We start from the raw sequence: 23,971 nt of genomic DNA on the forward strand, positions 1-23,971 counted from the left end.
TTTGTCCACCAAACAATCTCCACAGCCCATTATCAATATTCAGCAGAAGTTAGGGCAGAGGACTGTGGCATTACCAGAGAAAACACCTGGGGCTTGGCTTCCCCTCATCTGACTACTTAGAGAGGCGGTGGCTCCATCTGGGAGCAGACACACCTCCCCAGCCAGAATAACCAGTCTCCAGATAACTGTGTGTGGTCTGCCTACTGACTGGCTATCAGAGAAAGTGCGGCAACAGGGACTTCACTCACACTGAGAAGGGGCTTGGGGAAACACGGTGGCCTCAGCTTTCTCTGAGGAGTTCCCAGTAGAAGGGCTGTGGGAAGAAGAAGAGGAAAGTGTCACTCCTGAGTCGGCCACTGATACAGTTCCAAAGTATCTTTGGATGAAAGATCATTGAATGGTTCCATGTATGTGACACAGGGTAGAGCATTTGCCTAGCATGTACAATCCCCTCGATTCATTCAGTAGCAACACACACACACACACACACACACACACACACACACACACACACACCCCATGTCACTTTTCAGTACCATCTACTTAGGCACATGAATAAGACTTTTTAGTATCTGCATTAATAGAAATGAAAGCTATCGATGAGTGACTGAATCAAGAGGATTGTAAGTTGGAGACCACCAAGACTATATAGCAAGACTGTTTCAAAAACAATTGAAAAAATAAAAATTGTTGACTTTGCTGTCGCCGAGCTTGCCTCCTTCTGGCAATGAGCAATATTCATGAATAGATACAAATGAAACACAAAATAAAAGTCTAAACAAAAGAGAAAATTAAAAGCCCAATTCACCACGCATTTTCTTTCTTAAGACATACTTTTATACAAAATTCTATTTCACTATTTAGCTTGAGAATTGTTAAGTATATAGTTTTTGTCTTTTTTTGTGTGTGTTTTGGGTAATCGTTACATTAATAATAATGGCAGTAGTAACTGATTCCAAAAAAAGTTTGGATATCATGATTACAGGAAATTCTTATAATTTGAATTATTAGTACACATAAATATTTCCTGAAGTGAAATATGATGCAAACATCAAACTGTTCAAAGATAAGCACAGATTAAAACTCCATGGGAAAGAGGAATGAATACAAGGAAGAAATGTAAATATCTATTAAGTAGAGTTTAGCATTTGCCTCTCAAATTAAACGTAATTTTCTAGCTTTGGAATGGGTGATGGGAGTATTACATTGGTGTGGTATTTAGACTATATTTCAATGTAGAAAAAGTGATACAACCACTTTGTTAAGTAGAATATTTACAGTACGGAGGAAATTGGATCTTTGTCATTGAATTTACAATTAAAATAGTTGACAATTTGTAAGGGATATTAATGAAATTTTCAAACTTCTACTGAGAGTAGGAAAAATTTAAAGATCATTATGCAAGCTGAAGAGAGATGGCCCAACAGCTAAAAGTGTGTACTGCTCTTGCGGAGGACCCATGCTTGGTTCCCAGCACCCACCCTGATTGACTCTACACTGCCTGTAAATCCAGCTCCAGGAGATCTAACTCCCTCTTCTGGCCTCCTCCAGCACTGCACTCCTGTGCAAGTGCACACATACAATTAAAAATGAAAATAAAATCTTTAAATATCACTAATCAATGTGCTATGCAAACACCTCACTGTCTCTACTATTTGTGTAAGAAATACAGATGTTTGGGGCCTGAGAATTGTCAGTGTTCAGTGGGAGAGTGCTTATACAGCGTTCACAAGGCCCTGCGGTCCAGCGCAGTGGGAGGGAGAGAGAACAGTGAAATGACCTCTAACATTTACAGAAGACAGCAGAAAACAATTTGTGAGTGACAAAATCATGGCAACTGATCATGAAGGCAAGAAAAGCAGCTGGAATATTTGTTCCTCACTCAAGGTCTCTACAGTCCCGATTCCCTACTTTAGCTCCGTTTGAGAGCCTACCTGCCAGCTCTTGGTGCACATCTGGAAAGAGATAAGAACGTGAGAACCTGACATGAAATAATCCTCCTTCTGTGTGACTGATGGTGATAAGCTCAGTATAACTTTCTTCCACTCCAGAGCTAGTCCATACACATGACCTGACCACAGAATCCTTGACCCCGAACATAACTCACCTAGCTGATGTGCGGATTGACATCACAATGTTCCAGGAATTGTTATTAAAGACTAATTAGGAAGTCAGTTGCCCTGATGGAATCACATAGACCTAAAAACAAAACAAAACAAAAAACCTAAAAACAACCTGACATCATATACAGGAATACCACCACACCAAACGGGATGTTTCAGTTTGTGTTGGGGGCATATAGACAAGAACTCATCAAAATGAAAGTGGGATTCAACTTTAATGAACATGCAGAGGGGTAAGTGTTAAAAACAGCTTTGCCCAAACTATGAGAACATGGAGTTCTCTTACTGAAAGCGAGTAGGAAAAATTGTGTGAAGTCTACACACACTGTAAGTCCCTGGCGTAAACCACCAGGCTGGATGATGGGAAAAGCCAGCGTCCTATCAGCCCCAATCACCCTGCATTGGAATGAAAAGGAGGAAACGTTGTTCTGAGCAGCTTGCCAAAGCCAAGGCAAAGCAGAGCAGTTGCTGAGGGCAAGTTTATTGTGGTTGTTATAGACAAAGGGGTGTGTTCTAAAGTACGTTTGCCACTTAAAAATTGAAACTGGACACTCTCCCCAAATCGAGCACAAAGAGCAGTGGGGAAGAGAAGGGCTGAGTGGAGGGATTAACAGGCAACTTTAAGAAATGCATAATGGCTGGGTCGTGATGATGCACACCCTTAAACCCAGCACTCAAGAGGCGGGGGCAGATGAATCTTTGAGTTCAAGGCCAGGCTGGTCTACAGAGTGAGTTCCAGGACAGTCAGGGCTACATATAGAAACCCTATCTCAAAAAGAAATACATTTTGATTTGTAGATTCTTTTCAATCAGCACCATTTACTTTATTGGATATTTTCACACAGTCATGGGCTGGATTCCTCATGCAAGAAATGGTAAGCCTAAGATAGCTTGTCAGGTTTTTTTGTTGGTTTGTTTTTGTTTTAAATTAGTGCTGGGACTCAAACCAAGGACCACACACATGCTAAGTGCATACTCTAGTAAGCTATGTTCTTAGGGCTTCACACTTTAACATAAAGCAGTGCTTCACAAATGCTGTGGGTAATGAGCTTATCAGGAAATGGTCATAAAACACACGGTTAAAGAGGACTGTAACATTACTCTACATGACAACCACCAAACTTTAATACTTATCAGTTCACAATCCATCTTGTTCTGTCTGTGATTTACCTACTCAACCCTCTCCATATGACTACAGAGCAAATCCAAGATATGAAATGACTTACTTCAGTTCTTCATATAAAATATTTGGGGCCTCTCTCCTGTTACCATATAGTGTTTGCATCTTTAATAACACGTGGTAGGAAAATCCATGTGGCCCTATGATTGTGGTCCCCAACAGCATCCTTCTCCATGACCCTGTGCTACTCTCCACTACCAACCAAGAGGTTTCAGCCCTGACTGGAGGGACCTCCTGGCATAACAAAAGAGCTCCCAACCCCTCTTAGAAATGTGCCTGTTTATTAGCAGTTTGTATAAGTCACACACACATACACTGCTGCTTCTACAGCATATCTCTTAAGGCATTTGTCATTCCAGACATAAAAGCAGGCCAAGAAAGACACCGACGTGTTAGAACTCTCAGCAGAATGCTTCTTCCCTGTTTCCAGCAGTTTCCTTGCTAAAATAAAGAGCTCACACAGGCCATGATTGTCTACAAAATACTGCTCCCTAACAGCTGCTGAGGCGGCTCCGTGGCATTGGCATCACCTGGGAACCAAGTCTAGGCCCCTGTGAGCTGGACATCTTTGCAGCGTGAGAGCTGGCATGCTTGTTGGCAGTGCCCCCCGAGAAGCTGAGGAACAAATGGGACGACGCCAGGCCAGAGGCACAGGCCTGAAAAAATCTGCCTTGGTCTGCCCGTTGCATTTCATAATAAGTCAGAACGTTTCTTCAGGATGAAATTCCCCCTTGTTGGGAGGAAGGAAGAGAAGCAGGTATCTCTTCACACCAGTCGGAGCCTGTCTCTGGTTCTCCCGGTGAAAGAGAATGGGGGACAAAATTCCTTCCTGTTTTCCTCTCGGTGTCCGAGCAGCACACTGATTAATGCTAATGGAATGCATGCATTCGGACAGGAGTGCGCTCAGCTTTAGGATTGGAAACGGCATGCAGAAAGTTGGTGATTGGCATTGATCGGGATGCATTTAATCCAGGTCCAGTTTAACCTTTTCTATGTAGGTGCACGGAAATCCCCACTGAACGGATTTACCACCGTGGCATTGTGTGTGCGTGGCAAGAAAAAAATAAAATCATCTCTGAATAAAATCTGTTTTTTTTTTCTACTTCATAGAATATTTTATTTGGTAAGTTTTGAAAAAAAAAATGTTATCACTGAAAGATTCCAATTTTGGTCTTATTTTTCTAAACACATCTGTTATAGGGCTGAGCAAAGAGAATATGGAAGATAATGAAATTTTACTTACCGGGGACAATGTTTTCCTAAGCCTCAGTTCAAACATGAAATAAGACAATCTAGTTTTCCACCAGGGAAATTATTATCTGTTTCATATGTACTATATTAATTAGATTAGGCCCAAATCCTCATAGTTTGCATAATTGTATTTAATTTGCCAGAAGGGGTCAGAGGCAGCATCGGACCTCTTTTGAGAGGCGATGCTGTTTAGTCGGCAAAAGCGTATCCCTGTCTACAGAGCTGAAAGGAGATTTTAGAATGAAATGTACAGTTCTCTTTAGAGGCCCAGATCCTGCTGTTTGAGTAGGAAAAGCCCAAGAAGTGAACCTAATTAAATACGTGCAAATGTGGACTTGGTAAGCGCTACAGTCCATCTATTCCAGGTCATTCCTTCCGGAGTAGTGTCATTTCATTAAACGGCTTTTCTGAGTAGTTAGCTAACATGTCACTAAATTACAAACTTTCATATGCCCACCCTTGGACTGTTACTTCTTTTGTATCATGCTTTCTTCTCTCGGGGTTAATGTGTTTTTCTTCACAGTAAATAAACTGCCTCCCTCTTCCTTGTCATCCTTTGGAATCAAAGGAATAAAAGAACGTCCACTTTTTTTTTTTTTTGGTTTGGGAAAACAAAACAATAGCTTCTGATTTAACATCACAGACAGAGTTTTTCTTGCCTAATTGTCTTTTCCCCCCCAAAGTCTATACATTCAGAATGCTATAAAAACAAAAAACAAAACAAAACAAAAACAGACAACAACAACAACAATTCCCCAAGGCCTTGCTATGTAGCCTAGACCTCAAATTCATTATCCTTCAGCCTCAATCTCAGTGCTCGATTACAGGTGTGTTCACCATCACTCTTAGCTGTATCCTGAATACTCTGTCTTGTGAAATTTCTTCTCATATAGATAGATGTTATTGTACATATACATACGTAATCACAGTTAACGTGTATTAAGCCTATGAGATAGTCTAGACAGTGTAGTTTATAAACATTACTATGGGGGATTTCCCCAATAGCCATTGTCAGCTAAGATATTTGATGTTGAGTGTTTGTCAAAAATGTTGAATCCAGTCGCACAGTACCAACAACAGAAATCAAGCTTCTTAACCATGACGTTGTATCATTTCTCCTTTGTTGCTGATAACGTAGCAGGACAGACAAGGTTCATGAGCTAAAGAATGAGGATTCTGGAGTCTCAAGGTGCTTTCTGTAGTGACAGATGCAATCCTCGGTCTCTCGTCAAAGGGGCGAAGAGGGAAGCTCTGGGACGGCCCCTCAGTCCGGCTACTTTCAGCCCCTCTCTTCCAGTCATGTCTCCTCCCGTCACTCCACACCGTGGGAGCGCCAAGTTTCCATTTCCCTTTTAAAAGACAAGACGGTGTGAGAATTCCAGCCGCATCCCGTGTGTCTACGCTGCCCTGCTTGCCCCTGAGAATGCCCACCCTTGTGTGGCTGGGAAACCCCTGCGTCTTCTCAGGGCCAGCGCCAGTCCTCTCCAGTGGGAATTCCTTTCCTTTTGTTAAGTCCAGTCCCAGCTCTTTTCTTTTGTTCCTGAAGTAGCTGCACACTGTACAGCCTCACACCTTGACACATTGTTTAAACACCAAACAAAAAGGGAAAGGAAAAAGCACACACAAAAAAAGAACAAGATTGCAGTTCATACAGGTTTTCAGACAGAGCTCTGTGGAATTCCTCACAAGACCCAGGGGAAGGGGGAAGGTAGGAATTCTGTGCTCCACACCCTGGTTTTTCAACGCACCATCGTCTTCTCTATTTGCTTCCTATTTGGGTTTTTTTTTTAAAGACTTATTGTTACTTGTAATTATGATTAGGTATGTGTGTTTGCATGTGTGTGTGTGTGTGTGTGTGTGTGTGTGTGTGTGTGTGTGTGTGTGTGCGCGCGCGCTCACGCGCATGTGGACACAAGTGCCCAAGGAGGCGAGAGACGTCGGGGATCCCTGAGAGCTGGAGCTGTGGGTGATTGGGAGCCACCTGATGTGGGTGCTGGGAACCAAGCCCAGGCCTTCTGGAGGGACAGTAGGAGCCATTAACCACTGAGCCTTCTCCCTAGCCCCTGCTTACTTTCTTTTTAACAAGTTTTTATTTATTTGTTTGGTTGGTTGGCTGGTTTTTGTTTTTTTGTGTGTTTTATTTTTCTGACTTCTTTTTCTTTTTGGAGGGAGGGAAGGGTCATTTTCTGAGACAGGTTCCCACTATGTAGTCCAGGCTGGACAGAACCATGTGATGGTCCTGCCCCAGACTCATAGGGATATGCCACCATGCCTAGTTCCCCTTGACAGAAAAGAAAACATCTGAAAACCTTGATGTCGCAGAAAGAAGAGTGTGGGAGACAGGCCAGAGTGTCGACACTACTGTCCCTGCCCCATCTGTACAGGGTGACGAGCACAGTGCAGGACACAGAAGATTTCATCGCTTCCCTCTCATACTTTATTTTTATTTTTTTAGTTTTTATTTTTTGTTTTTTTCGAGACAGGGTTTCTCTGTTGTTTCTGTGCCTGTCCTGGATCTCGCTTTGTAGACCAGGCTGGCCTCAAACTCACAGAGATCCGCCGGCCTCTGCCTCCCGAGTGTTGGGATTAAAGGCGTGCGCCACCACCGCCCGGCCCAAACTTTTATTTCCCGAAGAAGATGGAAGGTCTTCATAGCCTTTCTTCCTAGCATAGGGCCTGGGTTGAGCAAGAAAAGTTGGTGGACTGCCACGACTTAGCATCTTTCCCAAGGTTAGAAATGCATTATGGTTTTGAATGATAAGCTAAACTTTAAACCGAAAGTTGTGAAAAGACAGAGGTATGATAAGATGTTTTCACAGACCATTCTAGGTTTGTTGTGACAGAACACGCTGAAGCTTCATGCTTCAAAGGGAAGAATCTGAGCTCATATCAGCTTTGTCACTTACCTGCTGTAGAGATATGGGCAAGCCACTCCACCTCATCTTCTCCATCTGATAACTGGTTTAATAACAGCGTTCACAGACGTCAGCTGAGCTAACACACACAGAACAGTGGGACATGGAACGCCACATGTCTTAGCGTGGTAATCAAAGGCTTACTGTTGGTACGATCAACTGCCTTTCACAGTGTAAAGATCAGGATTCCGGAATCACATACTTATAGCACAGGGAGTTCAGAGTCTCCTGGCCGGAACTTCACGGTACCACCACCACTGCTGGTGGAAGTGTATCGGATCCTGAATCTCCAACCTCTGTGTCCTGGTGACACAGACAATGGATTGTGGTAACCAGAGCCAGGAAGCCGGAGATGAGTTAGATTTCCACAGCTGGCCAATAGTGCAAGGCATAGAGCAGTTCTAAGAACAATAGTGGCCAGCAGTGAAGTCTAAGTCAGACATACTGGATGAAATCCAGGCTTCATTGGAGCCTGTCTAGAAGTAACTTTGAGGCTGGCAAGAGAGGTCACTATGTAAGCCTGGTGAGGTTTCAGGACCCACATAGTAGAAGAGAAGAACTGATTCCTGCAAGTTGTCCTTCTGAGCTCTACATACACAACGCGGCATGCCCCTGCTGGCACACATACCCAGTATATCAACAAATAAATGTAAAATAAAGTGTGAGTAACTGTGCTGGGGAGTGCAAAAATAGATAGATAGATAGATAGACTAAAATTTTAAAAAAGTGAGGACCTGAGTTAAAATCCGAACAACCACATTTAAAAAGTAGGTATGGCTATATGTGTGCCTGTGATCCCAACACAATGTGGACTGGAGGAGAATACCTGAGGCTTGGTGGCCACCAGCCTATCTACAGGCCCAGTGAGAGACCCTCCTGGTCACCAGCCTATCTACAGGCCCAGTGAGAGACCCTCCTGGCCACCAGCCTATCTACAGGCCTAGTGAGAGACCCTCCTGGTCACCAGCCTATCTACAGGCCTAGTGAGAGACCCTCCTGGTCACCAGCCTATATGCAGGCCTAGTGAGAGACCCTCCTGGTCACCAGCCTATCTACAGGCCTAGTGAGAGACCCTCCTGGTCACCAGCCTATCTACAGGCCTAATAAGAGACGCTGTATCAATGCAATATGGCAGAGAATGATAAAGTGGGACATCCAACACCCTTCTCTGATCTCTGCATGCCTGCATATAATGTATGTACACGTACATTACACTCATGTGCATAAATACACACATACTACAATAATTAATTAAAAAGATAGCTTTATCCCTCTAGCAGGCCTGGGACTATTGGTAGGTACTGTGTAGGAAGGATCCACTAGGATTTGGGGCCAGTTCTCGAGTCAGGCTACATATGTATGAAGATTTGCTGTGGTTCAGTTTGGTTCTCCAGGGCCATTTGTAACATTCAGATATAGGATCAGTAAGCCAGGAGGTCATTACTGGCTGGTGAATGCCCTAATTTAGAAGAGGCCAATAGACCTTTGGACAGCAGAAATCTTTATCAATAGGCTGTACTTTGTACCATTTTTTCAGTTTGCCTTGGCTAGGCACTGGATATCAGCAAGCAAGCCATTTTGCCCTCTATAAAGAAACCAGCTGCAGGAGTGAGGCTTGCTGAGGACCCCACACATGAAGCAGAGTTGTAGTGCACCATTCTCCTTTTACCTATTCCTGTGTATTTCGTGATGTAGGTAGAAGGACCCTCAAATATGTCCATGCTCTAAACCTGAGACTGTGTTATCTTACACTACAAAGAGAATCTGAGATATGACCGAGATTATGTGCCTTGCGATTGGGAGATCGCTCTGTCCAGATCATTTGCCCAGCCTAACCCCACAAGTCTTCAAAGGCCAGAATGTCTTCTCATCAAAGAGAGAGAAGTAACAATGAGTCAGCCCGTCACCACTAGCTTTTAAGACAGAGCAGGAGTGCCTTGAGCTAATGACACTGTCTTCTAAAGACCAGTAGTAGCTTTCAGAGAAAAGCCAAGAAATAGAAGGGGGTGACAGGAGGAACCTCAATCCTTCAACCACATAAAACTCAGTGTTGTCAAATGTGGTTGAGGAAAGAAGTTAGTTGTCTGCTGCAGCCCACAGAGAAGACGATGCTGTGATTTTAACCTGGGGAAGCCCACAATGGACTTCTGACCTGCTAATTATAAGATAAAAAATTGCCACTGCTGGAAACAGAGGAGGTGGCACAGTGATTGAGAGCTTGTGCACAAGCAAGAGGACCTGAACTTGAATCCCTAACACCTATGTAAAACAAAACAAAACAAAACCCTGGGCTTAGCACATAGGTGCCTGTAATCCCAGCACTGTGGGAGCAGAGATAGCACGTTTGGGGTTTACTATCTGGCAGGCTAGCCCCAGGTTCACTGAGAGTCCCTGTCTCAGTGGAATAAGGTGAAGAGTGTTAGAACAGGACACCCAACTTCCTCTTCTGGCCTTTGCATGCACACATTCGTACACACCACACATGTACACACACATAAGTCACCATTTATTTGAATCATTAAGTTGGTGATGACTTTTAATAGCAGAAATGGAAAAACTAGTATTTCATGATGCTAACTATTGGAATAAAAATGATTTTCTATAGCCTATGGAAAATGTACAAAATGCCATCTAAAACTAGTTATTTTAAATTAAATATTAATTTAAAATGCTACTGTATAACTCCAAATCATTTTAATTCATTATGGGACAGTGAGGAGCTTTTAAATCTCGTGAAATTGTTTTCTTCTATTCCATAGAAGGCATTCAAAGAAAACAGTCATGAAGTCTTTCCCCAAGTGTTTGGCTAGCTAAATTTAGTGAAAGTTGACCAAACACATACTTAAGTGAGTGTGAATAGGATGCAGCTAAGGGAATGCCTATTTAATCAAACAGTCTCAAATGCATAGATTTAAGCCACAGCCCTAAGTCACTGGCCTCATTAAAAATAACAATACTACGACAAGGAATATAGGATGGTTTGTATTGGAGACATGGCTCAGCAGTTAGGAGAGTTATGTGCTTTTACAGAGGACCTGCACTTTGTTTCCAGTCCCCATGTCAGTCAGCTCACAATCCCCTTTAACTCCAGCTCCATGGGATCTGATGCCTTCTTCTGGCCTGTGCAGTTACCTACACACACATGAGAATACTTACACACAGATGTATACATGTACACATAAATAACAGGAAATAGATATTAAAAAATTAGTGTCTACAGAGAAATTTATTTTTAAAAGGCATGCTTGAACACTTGGTATGACTGCGAATTTTTTACTCAAGGTTTCCCAATTCCTCTTGACCCTCCTCACTAGTATTCCACGTACTTACAGACCGTATGTCACAAAGTGAATTCTATAGACACATTTCTCACAATATTTATTGCAGCAAAGTTTGAGCTACAATACTCTAATTTCTAATACTCTGGTCGTAATTCTCTTGTTGAAAACGGCTGACCATCTGTGTACCACAGAAAGAGCTGTACATCCAGTTTATTGCAGTTCTATGCACAATTAGCACATGGGTAAACCATCCTAGGTGTGTGTCAGCAGAGGAACAGGTAAGAAAAGTGAGGTACATTTGCACAGCGGGGTTCTCTTCCACCATAGTGAAGAATGACACTATGTCATCTGCAGGAATGGATGGAACTGAAGATTATCATGTTAAATAAAGTAAGCCAAACCCAGAAAGACAAATATCACATGTGCGTCTTCTACATACAGGTTCTAGATTCACAGGTAGGTAGATAGACAGACAAAGAGACAGATATGACATGACATTAGAAGAGAACTATGTAGGAATCCTAAAGACAGAGGATGAGGGAACAAGAAAAGTTATTATGAGGAAAAAAGAAAGCTGTCAGGTGAGGCAATAGTTACTAGTGCTTCCTGTGCAGTCCTGAGGACCAGATTTTGGATTCCAGCACCCATGTAACACACGGGACGTCCCACAGTGTCTGTAACTCCAGTTCTGGGAGAGGGAGCCAATGGCCCCTTTCTAGCCTCCACTCATACACAGGTACACACACACGTAAATAAAAATATATATTAAAACATCACAAATTTACCTGTTACAAGGAATCTAGACTTAAAATACACAACACACATACACACATAGAAAAGTCCAAGAGGGCTCCTTGGAAGGAGAATGGAGATCTTCTGAAGGATGAAAGAGGCCAAGTGAGGGTAGTAGGTAGAAGACTATGATCAAAGTACAATGGCAAGTATGTAGACAAACATCATATTGAAACATCATTTTGTGAATGAGCTAAACAGAAAGAAAGGAAGAAAGAACGGAAGGAATGAGGGAAGGAAAGAAGGAAGGGCTACAGTTGACATTCCATATGGAATTCTGTCTAATTTAAATAAATATCCTATCCTCGATTAGATTTCTGCTTAAGCATATTATGCAGACACAAGTTCCTTTATGATTTGCTGGACATGGCCCACCAGCATGCCATGTCTAGTTGTTTCTGCTTGTTCTTGCATGAAAATGAGCAGTGAAGAAGTGGGAATAAACCATGTGCATGGATAAGCATCTTCCCTGCCTCCAGACTGCTCTTACCACTCCTAAGCACCCTGTACTTTTCTAGTTCACTAACTCCCCTTCTCCACCAAATCAGCAAAGAGTTTGATACCATGATTTATTCCTAAAACAGATTCGTGCATTTTTGCTTTTAAGCTCCTTATAGCTCAACTTGTGGAATGAAATCACTTATCTATAAAGTGCTTTTGTTTTGGTTTGTTGGCAAACACAAATAATGGAAGGGAAATGCTGGATTAGATGCCGGCCCTGTTCACAAAATTGTTCTAGCTATATTGGTGTATTATGAGTTGATGGGGGAAAGTGAGGTCAGAGTTTGTGTGGAGAGAAGTGACCATAAAGAGCTTTAATCTAGGCCAGCAAGACGTGAGTTTGCTGCCAAGCCTGTGATGTGAGGTCAGTCCTGAAAGTGTCCTCAGAGCTCAGCACATAAATGCGTACAGACACACACACATACACAGACAAACACAGAGACACATACACATGTACACAGACACTCATACAGACACATACACACACACAGACACATACACACATACACAAACACTCACACAGACACAGACAAATAGTCACACAAATACAGAGACACGCACATAAACACAAACAGACATACACAGACACACACAGAGACACAGTCCAATAGGCACACATAAACACACACACACACACACACACACACACACACACACACACAAACACAAACACAGATACACACAGACACACAGAGAGACACAGACACATATACAAAGATACATGTATACGAATACATGGGCATACAAATACACATGGGCATACATACACACATGGGCACACACACAATAATAAATAAAATTAGGATAATAAAAAAGAAATTTAATTCCTGCCTTCTCTTATAACTGTTTCTACTTTCATACTTTTATTCACTCATAGTGAAATTTAGACTCAGAAATCCATTTTCCTTAATTCTCTGCCCCCCTTGAATGTTCCATAAGATTATTTTAAAACTAGTAACTAAGAGCCATAGCTTAAGTAAGACTTGAATCTACCTCTCGGTGACTAGCTGGTGTGCTCTTAGATTGCTATTTAACCATGTTACGTTCTGGGTTTTTCACGTGTGTAAGGTTAAAACACGAGCAGCTGGGCAAGGTGGTGCAAGCCTGTGATTTCAGGAGTCAAGAGGCTGAAGAAGGTAGGTCTAGAGCTCAAGGGCAGCCTTGGCTACAAAGGAAGAACATCTCTCAAAACCAAGCCAAATCGAGAAACTCATAATACATGCAAATCTCCTGGGACCATGACCAGCTTAGCAAGTAGTAAGTGAATATAAACAATTCTCAAAATTATTCAGGGTCCAGATGAGTTCATTTCTTCCCTTTCCTATATATGTGTTTGTGTGTATGTGAGGGCACATGCATTTGGAGGCCAAATGTGTTATAACTTAGGCCCTGTCCACCTTGTTGACTGAGACAGAATCTCTTACTTGCTTGGAACTCCCCAAGCAGGCTAGGCTGGCCTGTGAGTCCCGAGGACCCACCTGCCTCCACCTCCCCTGTGCTAAGCACGATTCCAAGCATGCACTACCACACTTGTGCTTTTTCTTTCCATTTTTAAACCTAGGTTCGGGGCTTGAATTTGGGTCTTCATACCTGCACAGCGAGCACTTTACCATTGCATTATCTTCCCAGCCCTAATTTCTTCCTTTTTGACAGCACCTCTCAAAGCACATTCAATACTGAACTCTATTAAAGAGAGATATTAAAGACTACACCTAATATTTTTGTTCACAGTCATCTTAGCCTGAGTTCTCTAGGAAGCAGGGTCTCGGGCATTGATGAACCAGTTTAGCTGTATGTACTAAGTTACATCTGAGGGCAGTGGGTCTGAGGGAGAAGGAAGGTAGAATCTGGAAAGAAAGGAGCATAAGATTGCCACTGCTTCACAGTAAACCAGGGAGAGACTATGACATTTAATGGGTTGCAGTATTCATCTTCTGAGCCACACTGGGAAAGTGTGCCCAGGAGTGAGTCTGAGCGAAAGAAGAGAGAGGGGGGGGGGGACTGCTCGTGTGCACCTGCTCTCCTTGGTTTTGACAAGCTCAAGTTAACCCTGTAGGCAGGCAGTTAATTCTCCTGCACCTCCAGATTGGTGAAGTGAATATGGTAAATCCAAAAACACCTGTGATGAGGTGTTTTAACTGGGACCATGAGTGGTACAAAGCAGCCGGAGACTCTGGGCATGTAGGTGGCTTCCTGGCTGGACAATGGCAACCCAGGTGGATGCACAGTGTTCTTCGGATAAACGATTCGTTGGTACCAGGGAACAGACCATGTATGCACAGAGAAGACATGCCACAAAAGGTTCCAAAGAGTACCTGATGGCCTAGAAGGGCGGACAGACAAGGCCAGTAGAAGGTGATGTATACATTTACCATGGGGTGTTTTCTATTTCATCAGTTCCTCTGGGAAGAACTATTATTTTCAATCCTTGACTGTTCTACAACACTCATACTGCAGACTCTGTCTCAGGTGAGATTTTGACCCCACAGTGAATGAGCAGCATTTCAAAGGTGGCTATCAGGGAAAGACAAGAAGAGCCTATTGAGGCTCTTCCTGAGGATTAATCACTACAGCATACACTTTCAACACCACTGAAAGTATTGAATGAAATAAGGTTTACAGAATTTTTTGGTGAGTTCTGGTCATCAACACTTGGTGAATTCAATCAATCATCATGATCGGTAATGGTGATATGGTAGTGAAGTCATATTGCTAACTGTAACAGCCAGGGGTCTTTATTCCCAGGAGAGGAAGGACCCCACAGTGCAGGTGCAATGGGAGAAGTCCAGGTACAGGGACACGGAATGCAGAACCTTGCCCTTTGAACTAATGTAACCAGGAGGTGACACAGAAGAGGGGCTAACCCATGGACTTCAGCCTGACAGCAGCCTATACTCTGTTATTTATTGGCAGTGAGACACCGGAGAGATGACCCAACAGATGTGAGCATACAGCGCACAACTGGACCTAGTAGACTCCACTGCATACATGATAGGTGTATGGCATTTACCTTCCGCTTTCTGTCCTTACCCCTACCCTAAATTATCCCATAACATGGCTGCTGCAATGACTTCTAATTCTGAGGCACAGTCATCCCCACAAGTAAAGCTACTTTCCCAGCTGGTATGCGTCACGCAGATCCACCTAACGCCATGAGTGGTATGCACGGTGGTAGATTCACAGCCTGGTGGTGTTCACATGCCTGACGCTGTTTGGATTTAATAAGGAGGAAAAGCACTCGAGGAGTGCCTATCTGTACCCCGCCCCCCGCCAGTGTGGGTCAGTTTACAAAGAAAAAGCTTCCATGTTGACTTTGGTACAACTATGCATTAAAATAAAATATGCATTAAAAGAGGGAAGCCATCTCCTTTGTGGGTAACATTCATTGTCAGTTTAAATTATATTTCCTAGGGCTTAAAGAAAATAATGTCTGTGTGTGTGTGTGTGTGTGTGTGTGTGTGTGTGTGTGCGTGTGTGTGTGTGTGTGCGCGCGCGCGCGCGTGTGTGTTGGGGGCAGGAGGGGGAGCATGACTGCCACCTCTCGCTCACTTCTCTAGAGCTGAGAAAGTGTAGAGGAAGCCTGGCAGAGACTCACGGTCTCTGACTTTTGTTTTTACTTCCATGACCTTTAATAGCTCTTGGTGTAGTCCGCCAACTCCGCATGTATATTGACACTCTGGAAACCACACAGATAAGCAGTCCTGAGTCGGCCCGTTCTATTTGCTTTGGCTCTTACAACGGATCACGTATTTTCCCGCTATGTCCCCTGAAGGCGTTGCTCTAATCTGGAGTAGTTTTTCTCTTGTATCCAGCTTTTGAATTCTGGATTGCCTTGCCTTTTCCAAGTTCTTTCTTGTTGCCTTTGTATGGTTCTGTCCTGCTACTCAGCACACCTCACTGCTTCCCTAACACAGCTAGACAGGGGCTTGCCCCAGATGGGAGAGGCTCCTCTCCTGCTGTGAGACCAGGGAGCTGCAGATGAGGCAGGCATCTCTGCATCCGTCTTGGCAGTCACTAGAGGCCAGATAGGCAGCAGCAATAGAGAAAGCCTTGGCGTCTTTCCACTCGGGAGTGTCAGCGGCCTTTCCCTCTCTGCTTTTTAGAACTAGCCCATGCTATCTTCTCTGCTCAGTCTGTTCACACCCTCTCCAATCATTTAAAACAAGTAAGTTCTCCTGCTGGCATGCCAAATATATTCTAACAGTTTTATAATTTTATATATATGTATATATATATATATATAAACATATATATAGCATGTAGTTTACCATTTTAATTATTTTTAGTGTATAATTTAGTGTTGCTAAGGACCTTCACGTTGCTGTGAAAACACCAGCACCATATTTCCCACAAGTTTTAATAATTTTAAATGAGAACACCACTCACGAGACAATGGCCACACGCTAGCCCCTCCTCCGGCTCCCAGTAATTACCTTTCCACTTTCTGTTTTTATGAATCTGAGGGGTCCAGGTATCTTATGGAAGTAGAATCAGCTGTATTTGTTGTGGTGATATATTGTGTACCCTAATAAAATTTGCCTGAAGATCAGAGAACAGAACAAGCCACTAGATTAAGCATAGAGGCCAGACAGTGGTGGCACACACCTTTAATCCTAGCACTCAGGAGGCAGAGATCCTTTTGGATCTCTGTGAGTTCAAAGCCACTCTGTATTACATGAGATTCATTCAATTTAGGAGAGAAACAGAGCCAGGCAGTGGTGACACACACCTTTAATCCCAGAACTTGAGAATCACATGCCTTTAATCCCACCAGGAAGGAAGTAATACGGCTGGGCAGAGAAATGTATATAAGGTGTGAGAAGACAGGAATTAAAGGCTTTTCGGCTGAAGCCCTTTTTGGCTGAAGCCTTTTCTGCTGAGGACTCAGCATTTTTCAGCTGGACCCCTTTCGACTGAGGACTCAGAGGCATTCAGTCAGAGGATTTGTGGAGTTGGCGAGGTGAGAAGTAACTATGGCTTGTTTCTTTGTCTCTCTGATCTTTCAGCATTTACTTCAATATCTGGCTCTGGGTTTTTATTATAAGACCATTTAGATTTCGTGCAACAGTTTGTCATTTTGTTTCTAGCTTATTCCACTTACCATAATTCCGTCATGTTTTGTCCATATTCAAGGCTCATTCCTGTTGTAGCATATGCCAGAATTCCATTCAGTGTTAAAGCTGAGTGATGTCATGCCACATATAATGATGCACCACATTTTAATGACCCCCTTCCTCTGCTGGTGGGTACTTGTATTATTTCTCCTTTTGGCTATTGTGATTGATGCTACCATGAACTCTTACATACAAAGAACTGCTCTAGCACCTTCTTTAAATGTTTGGAGTGTTTCCCTAAAGTGAAATTCCAAGATCACATGACAAGTCCGTTTTTAAGTTTTTGAGGAAAACCCAACTCTCTTGGTTTCATTCCTGTCCTTGTGACCAAATACATGAGAAAAGAAGTTTGAGAGAGGAGACATCCATTACGGCAGGGAAGAGGTCAGGGGACGTACGGTGGTGTGAGTGTGGAGTTAGGACTTCTCACTTCTCAGGAGGCCAAGAAGCCGAGAACCATTGGCTGGAAATGGGGTGAAACTAGAATCCTCGAAGGCCTGCACTCAGTGAGCTACCTCCACCAGACATGTCTCATGCCTCAAAGGTCCTACAACCCTCCAAAACACTGTCACCAGCTGGGGACCTAGTGTCCATTCACAAGATCCTGTAAGGGATAGTTCACACTCCAACTACAACAGCATCATAACGTATCTGCAACAGTTGCACCATTTATGCATCTTTTCTTCTTTAAATTTATTTTTATTGGAATTTTTCTCTATTTTGAGAATTTCATATATAGTTATAATAAAATATGATCCTATCTGTTCCCTATTTCTCCCTTCCTGCTCCCCAAGTATCCCTCCAATATGCCCCCTTCCTAACTTTATGCCTCTTCCCCCTCCTTCTTTTCTTCTCCTTTTTCTAATAACACCCTGAGTCCAGTTAGTACTGACCATATGTTCATGGGTGTGGGGCCATCAGTGGAACATGGGAAACTTACCAATAAGAACACTTTCAAATGATTCTTCCTTCTCCAGGCAGCTTTCAACTGTCCACAGCTCCTCAGGAAGGGGTGGGGTCTGGAGAGCATCTCCTCTATCTGTGCTTTCATTTTGCCTGGCTTACCTTGTACAGGTAACCACAGCAGCCATGAGTTCATGATCCACAGTTCACGTCCAGAAGACAGCATTTCATATCACACCTCCCTGCCTCCAGCTCTTACATTTTCTCTATATCATCTTCTCGGATGTTCCCTGAGTCTCAGGGAGCTCAAGTTTGATAAAGGTGTCCATTTAAGGCATGGTACTCTGTTTCTTATTCGCTGCCCACTGACTACTGCCCACTGCAAAGCTATAGTCTTTGACCAAGGTTGGGAACAGTCTAGGTCTATAAATATAAACAAATGTATATCAGGCAATTTGCCAATGTGACCATTTAACAAAATAATCGTAGCCTATGACTTCCCCAGTCATGAGCTTTTAATCAAGATTAGAGTATATAGGAATGACATTCCATCCTGTGGGGCAGGTTTCAAATTAAAAAAAAAAAAGTTGTTACTCAATAATAGTCACATCACTATTACACCAACAGGCACATCTGGACTGGAGGGTTTATATGGTAGCTACAGGGTCCTGGGTTGGGTGATATCTTTTCTCCCTCAACATCTGTAGTCAATGTGTGGGTAGCACCATTTTGTGCCACCATGCTGCAACCACAGCAGTTGTGCCATTTTACATTTTGGCTAGCAACAGACAAAGGTTTCTATTCCCACACCTTGTCATTTTCTGTTTTGTTTTGCCTCTTTTAAACAATGTCTTGTTGAGGTTTCTATTGCTGTGAAGAGACACCATGACCACAGAAACTCTTGCAAAGAAAACATTTAATTGTGGTGGCTCTCTTGCAGTTTCAGAGGTTCAGTCCATTATCATCACCATGACATGGCAGCGTGTGGGCAGACATGGTGCTGGAGAAGGAGCTAAGAGTCCTACATCTTGCAGGCAACAGAAAGTGAGGTGAGACACTGGGCAGTATCTTGAGCATATATGCAACCTTGAAGCCCACCTGCACAGTGACACACTTCCTCCAACAAGGCCATACCCACTCCAACAAAATGACACCTCCCAGTAATGCCATTCCCTATGAGATTATGGGGGCCAGTTACATTCAAACTACCACAAACAGCAAACTAATGGACACAAAGTCATATAGCTCATTGCTACACTTATTTTTAATATAGTTAAGCATCTGTCTTAAATTTCTAGATATTCCTGTAAAACATTTGGGATCACTGTCAATGTTTAAATAATTCTATATAGTGGTTTTTATGTGATATGATCTTATTTGAGTGAATAGTAGAAGAATCATCTAATGAACTAACGAACCAGGTAAATAAATTAATGGAAAATAAGGTCAAATGGATAGGATTTTCTATCCAACTAGATTATTTGAAAGAGCAAAATATCTTTTTCATATTTCTGGCATGAGCAATTAGTAGATGATGGGGCCAACCACCAACGAGGGCAGCCGTAGGGGAAAAGAATTATGGTAAAATACTTTGCATATCACAGATAGATCTGTTCAATGTGAAACTGAATCTAGAAAGGGAGAGAAAAAAAAAGCAGGGACCAAGAGAGAAATTGTTGAGTCATTAATCTATAGTGATTCTGTCAGTCTGGGGTCTTTGTCTATCAGCTGAGAAGGACTTGTAAAGGACAGATCAATGGGATCCACTGGTAGCTGAGAGTGGATAGAGCAAAAGCAAGAAGGAATTATTATAGCATTATAAAAACGATGCCTTAAGAACCTTGGGAAGAAATATTTTAAAAGTCAATGGTATCAAACATGCAGATTTCATAAACAATGAAAATTGTCTGTCAAACTTGGTTTCCTATGTAGCCACAAACTAATGTTCATACCCTAGTTACAGCTGACAGTCTCGAACAGTGGTTCTCCACCTTTCTAATGCTGCAACCCTCTAACACAGTTCCTCATGTTGTGGTGATCCCTAGCCACAAAAATTATTTCATTGCTACTTCATAACTGTAATTTTGCTACTGTTATGATTTGTAATGCAAATATATGATATGGAACTCCAAAGGCGAAATGACCCACAGGTTGAGAACCCCTGGTCTAGAGGAACTGATGACAAGGGAGAAAGCCAATAGCAGTTGTTGGTTTTGCTTGTTGGTTTGATTTTTGAAGTTTAGGCATAAGGAGAAATTCAGGGTACAAGCTTTTAAAAATGCACTGTTTTGTTTTTTTAATTTTGGAATGACTTGAGCTTGTTTCTGTGCTAAGGCGGTGAAGCTAAAGAAGAGGACAAGGCTAAAGACAGAGGAAGAAGAAGAGTCGGCTGGTGATTCTGGTTCCATGTAAAGCAGGAGAGAATGCGAAGCAGAGCACAGGTGGCTGGACTAGCCTTGGCTGTGAAAAGAGAAGCTGAAATTCCCAGCTGTGAAATGGGGAAGACAAGGTCATGGCCTGGCAAAATGTTTGCAGATGTCGGATGAAGGGTAGGAAGTTGAGAGGACTCAACCTTGACACAGCTTTGTGAAATAGGAAGTAAAGGGTGGTCTTTGAGAAAATCCATGTGGTAGAATGCCGCAGTGTACATTGGATAAGGTCAGAGCTAAAGGTAGGAAGAAACTCCTGTGTGGGCAGAAAGTCATAGGACCTTAAGGGACAACAGTGGAATTGGATAGATGAGCAGGAAGAATGCTATGAGATAGATGAGATGGAAGAGAGAGAGAATAATGTAGTGTTTTCCCCCATCATATTCTTTGAAAGTTAATAAGAAACTCTTTTCTTCTGATGAACAATCCTGATAGACAATATTGATATAATGAGGATCCCCTGAGGCATCACTATTTAGAGCTAGCACAAAGCATCATGGGAGAAATGAGACTCTCTATAGACAAAATTTAGATTATAAAGAAGATCAGCAGCAATTCACCCTACATTAGTCTTTGGGCATCATGCTCATAATGCTGGCATAGGATGCGCGCACGCACACACACACACACTTTTGTAAGTGTGCAAATACACAGAACAATTCATCTAGGAAAGATGCAAAGGAGCCTCCTCAAACCCCCATATAAACTAGGACTACATCAACAGTTTTTGCCTTTTTGAGACAGGATCTCACTGTGTCGTGCCAGAATGACCTCGAAGTCACAAATTTGACACTTGATGCTCCTGAGTGCTGGCATTGCAGGTGTGTGCCAGAATACTTGACTAGATAAGAATATTTAACCCTTATTATAAGCAAAATTAATTCATATAAAATGCAATGTATTTACATTGTTGTGAAAATACCAACACCCTTAAACAGAGCGTTTTTAGCATTCTAAATTCAAAGTGTGTACCCACTACGAAGTAACTCTAGATTCCCTAGTTTCTGGTAACTGCCATTCTATTTCCTCTTTCTACGAATTTGGTTATTCTAGGGATTTTTTTATAAGGGACCTCATGCAATATTTGTGCTTTGTTTCTATCTTGCTTCACTTAGAATCATGTCTTCTTTGTAACCAGTTCTTTTGATTAAAGAACAGCTGCAAGCTGGGAATTCAGCTTGTTAATAAGGCTCTTCTCAGCCGGGCGGTGGTGGCGCACGCCTTTAATCCCAGCACTCGGGAGGCAGAGCCAGGCGGATCTCTGTGAGTTCGAGGCCAGCCTGGACTACCAAGTGAGTTCCAGGAAAGGCGCAAAGCTACACAGAGAAACCCTGTCTCGAAAAACCAAAAAAAAAAAAAAAAAAAATAAGGCTCTTCTCACCCTGCACAAGGCCCGGCATTAACCCCCAACAACCACTCCAATAAACAACAACAAACATACTTCTACTAAAAAGACAGTGAATTTTCCCTAAAAATGTTCATAAATATAGAACAATACATTTGTTTATTCACATATTCAACAAATATTTGTTAAGGGCTAGCGAGATGGCTCAGCCTGTATCGAACTTACTGCCAAGGCTGACAACCCTCCACCCCACCCCAGTTCGTGATTTAGAACCTGCATGGTGGAAGGAGAGAACCAGCTCCCACTAGTTGTCCTCTAGCTTGACGGCACAAATGCATAAATAAGTAAACAAGTGCACACTTAAAAATGTTAATGTGCATAGAGCTCATATTGTGCTGCATTTTAAATCCCATAAGCCGACAGTAAACGAAGCACCCTAATGTTCCCTTAGACCTGGCTGTCCTTTAGGAACACAATCCAGATTGTCTGTCCAGGGCTACCAATACCATCAGGCTCCGATTTTCTGGATGTTCTTTTTGTTGCCAATGGTGTACAATAGACTGAGAGAACGACAGGCAATAATTAAAACCGAAACCAAACTAACTGGCTTCCATCATGGTAAATTCTGTCCAGGGAGGTCGAAGAGCTGGCAACCTTGGGCCCACATTCTCATATGCGTAGACATGGCTGGGGCCAAGGAACAACTGAATAGTTGTGTTCTGCACATAAGGCAACTACCATGGTCTCTGCCATTATACACATGCAAATATTATATATGTGGTTGATTTTAATTGTCAGTTTGATTAGATGGAGAGAGATCTAGGAGATGCCCGTGAAGCACACTTCTGAGTTTGTCTATGAGGATGTTGACAGAGCTCACAGGAACTCTGACCTAATGAGGGGTCTAATCCATTGATGATTTCAAATGCTGAGGAGACTATTGGGAAGTGTATCACTGGACACATGACTTAGAAAGCTGGACCTTGATCCTGGTCCCTCCCTGTCACTTGTCTATGCATCTTGACCACTGTGACACGAGTGATTTTATCTGCCACATGTTCTTGTCACCGTGACGTCCTGGCTCACCACAGACCCACAACAATAGAGCAAGCTCAACAGGGATTGGCACCTCTGAAACCGTGAGACAAAATAAATCTCCCTTAAACCATTCTGTGTGTGCGTGCTTGTGCATGCCTGTGTGTGTGTGTGTGTGCATGCTTGTGTGTGTGTGTGTGTGTGTACATGTGTGTTGTTTTAAAAAGGATGTTCACTTATCCCTTCGTATTGAATATCTACTATGAGTAAGTCATTGTGTTTAGAATTAGAAATTATTAAACATAATCAAGTATCTCTCATGGCTTTTTTCGTTAATTTGTTTGTTTGGTTTTTTATTTTTGGATTTTGGGTGCTTTGTTTTGTTTTGTCTTGTTTTTGAGGAAGGAACAAAACAGAAAACAGACAGGTGTCTATACTAGTTAGGAGTCCTAACCAGGCTGTAAAGTCATCCTTCAACACAGGGAAGCAATTCAGAATTCACAATCAGTCTCTGTTTGCTTGAGGGCTGATCTGTAAGGAGAGATAGGGATGTCAAGAGCAGAAAAAGTGTTTTAATTCCTGTGAAACGGTCTCGTTAGTGTACACACACATGCACACAGATGCACGAGTACACACAGTGACTCTTGACTGTTAACTTGATCGTTCTGAGTGGTTTTTCAGAGGTCATTAGCACTGTGTCTAGGAGGTGTTTCCAGAGATGATTAGACCATGGGGTCACCTATCCTAAGTGGAATCACAGAGCAAGTTCCCAGAGAAGGAGACCTAGAAGGTAAAGACACTAGAGCTCCAAGCACACAGGAGATACTATTGTTGTGGCAGACAACATGGCACCACTGGTGGGTCTGAAAGCACCACGACATTGCTCCCTTGGTCCAGAGCAAGCCAATAAAATAACCAAATGGAAGACCCTCAATCTACACCTACACGAGGTGAGGAATTGGTCAGCCGATAGAGCAAACTTGTGTATGAATGGCTATGTGTCAAAGTCCTGGAATGAGAGAGTCAAGAGGCTTGCCAGAGTGGAGGTGACATTTTAATTATATCATCAAGGATAAAGTCAGAGTTTTATAGATAGAACTGA

Source organism: Peromyscus californicus, unplaced genomic scaffold (genome assembly GCF_007827085.1).
Source record: "Peromyscus californicus insignis strain IS unplaced genomic scaffold, ASM782708v3 Scaffold_9__1_contigs__length_137607984, whole genome shotgun sequence".
In the NCBI taxonomy this organism is placed as follows: Eukaryota; Metazoa; Chordata; class Mammalia; order Rodentia; family Cricetidae; genus Peromyscus; species Peromyscus californicus.